This window comes from Merops nubicus, unplaced genomic scaffold (assembly GCF_000691845.1).
Source record: "Merops nubicus isolate BGI_N331 unplaced genomic scaffold, ASM69184v1 scaffold408, whole genome shotgun sequence".
Lineage (NCBI taxonomy): Eukaryota > Metazoa > Chordata > Aves > Coraciiformes > Meropidae > Merops > Merops nubicus.
The window spans coordinates 1-244 of NW_008623399.1; positions in this window are offsets into that span (position 1 = coordinate 1).

The window sequence follows — 244 nt, forward strand, 5'->3', positions numbered from 1 at the left end:
TTACTTTGATCTGAGCAAATGACACTCAGAGAAGGGAACTGGTCACTCTGCTAGAAAGTGCTTTGCTGTCTCTTTAGGAGAGCATATTCCAAAAGGCTTCAGCTATTTCATCCATGCTTGTAGGCACCAAGCAATTGCATTTTCTGCATCGCAGAACATGCACCAGAGAGATTCTGCTGGTTGAGGAATTACCTTATTGCTCAGCTCAACAACTAATCCCACACTTTTTTCCTTCAAGGTCTGG